Raw genomic sequence first — 2,103 nt, 5'->3', positions numbered from 1 at the left:
ACCATGAGTAAACATCACCATATACCAAAACTCGGTATAACATTATTTCCTTACCTTGAAATATTGGTTAGAAATTTTTAAAATAATTGGGTTTAAGCGATGGTAGTATGTTAAGATGGTAAATTTAATTTATGAATGAAGTAAATAAGCTACATTAAATTTTATATTCAAATTTAAAGGCTTCTTTGGGTTTTAAAATCAAGATTTTTGTATTTTTAAGAAAATAAAAATTGAAAAGACCAGTGAGGTATGTTTAGAACTATAGAAATGTTTCTGTTGACATGATTTCCATTGAGCCCCTTTTTTATGTGCCCACTCCACACATCTTCTCCACTTCTTTGCGTAGGGACTGATTATAATAATTATATTTTTTTAATTCGTAATGAGCCCGTCTATCTCAGTTGGTAGAGCGCAAGGCTCTTAACCTTGTGGTCGTGGGTTCGAGCCCCACGGTGGGCGCGCTGTTTCTTTCACATTTAATGTAAGGTTTTACAGATTTTGTTCGTGATATCTATGTTGTATTGCGATGGAACCCAATTCCTTCCCACTTTATAAGGATAATGAGGTAGGGAATAATAACACAAAATTTACCATCACATTCTTTTGTTTCATAAATGCGTGTTTTGGTGAGTAACATAGAATTTTAGTGTATAAAATTGTTGAAGCCTTTTGTTGCATAGATGCTTGTTTTGGTGAGTAAGATAGAATTTTAGTGTACAAAATTGTTGAAGTCATGTCTGGGCAAGATACACAAGTGTCATAAAAGAATAAAATTTTGAGACACCTTGAAGGCTTTCATTACGGTTTTGGTGAGTAAGATAGAATTTTAGTGTACAAAATTGTTGAAGTCATGTCTGGGCAAGATACACAAGTGTCATAAAAGAATAAAATTTTGAGACACCTTGAAGGCTTCCATTACGGTAAATTTATATGGTTTTGAAAAAAGTTTATTTAAACCAATTGCTAGTCCAAAACATGTGCTTTTCACCTTGCTTGTCTAGCACTTACTGACAAGCCATGATTATAGAGAAAGGCTAACAAAAATATCTCTTACCATAGTTGTTATAGCTTATTATTAAACCCTTAGGGTAGAGAATTTAGATCCTTCATCTTCCCTTTTCTACTTAGGCTTCCTCCTACCATCTCCCACTTCACATTTTGTTTGAATTCAATTGATCAAGCAATTATACAACCGTGAAGTTTATGGTGAAAACTTACACCTCAAAAGTGAAGTTTATGGTGAAAACCTACACTTCAAAAGTAATCCAGACTTGAAGATGGCCTCCTCTCCTTTTCAACGAATTTTAAAGCCAAATCCATTGCAACTCAACTCCTCCTTTTACTACTTAACTATATGCATAACAATATTTGACATACAGTCATTGTTTCTCTAGAACCTTATTGTATACATTCAAAAGTTTCATTATCTTATTGAGAAAGTGTGTCACCTACAAATTGTAAATCAGTAGTTGATTTGGATCTGGTGTCACCATTGAACCTCTTAATTGATATGAGACCTTAGCATCATTAAACAAGTGAGCCCTCACCAAATATAAATTGTGGGTGGATAATTGATTTCCGTCAAGTGTCATGCTTGACCTCTTAACACTTAAACAAATATAGATCATAGAGAATTGATAAAATGAGACTTATATTAATTCAGGCTTGGGCTTGCTCACACACCAAATACATCAAAGTGTCACATTATATAATGATGGGATCAATAGACTTGATAGACATAACAACTAGGATGATAAAGACTCTGACTCGACTATAACTCACACATATAGGAAAATAACGACTTCTAGAATAACACCTTGAAACTCACACAAATCCATAAAATTCATTTCTCTATTATCTCTAAGTCTCCCCCTTAATGGAGAAATGAATTATTTATCACACCTAACTTGTCTCTACATAACATAAATTTGTCTCTTCCTAAAGGCTTAGTAAATATGTCTACCACATTATTATTTGTATTACAATAGATCAAATTTATTTCCTTTGACTGCATTTTTTCTCATACAAAATGATGTTGAGTCTCTATGTGTTTTGATCTTGCATGATAGATTGGTTGTTGGCCAGTTTGATAGAGCTTTGGTT

The 2,103-nt window shown here is 33.0% G+C and overlaps 1 non-coding gene across 1 annotated transcript; it reads left to right on the top strand.

The window, feature by feature from the left end:
• The first annotated feature begins 386 nt into the window (after window positions 1-386).
• Window positions 387-459, top strand: TRNAK-CUU (transfer RNA lysine (anticodon CUU)). The gene has a single exon. It is a non-coding gene; the product is annotated as a tRNA-Lys (tRNA).
• The last annotated feature ends 1,644 nt before the right edge of the window (window positions 460-2,103 follow it).

Source organism: Pinus tabuliformis, chromosome 6 (genome assembly GCF_031772625.1).
Source record: "Pinus tabuliformis cultivar Carrire ecotype Pingquan chromosome 6, CPIR1, whole genome shotgun sequence".
Lineage (NCBI taxonomy): Eukaryota > Viridiplantae > Streptophyta > Pinopsida > Pinales > Pinaceae > Pinus > Pinus tabuliformis.
Note: the sequence above shows the minus strand (reverse complement) of the source record. Positions and strands in the feature narration are given on the sequence as shown.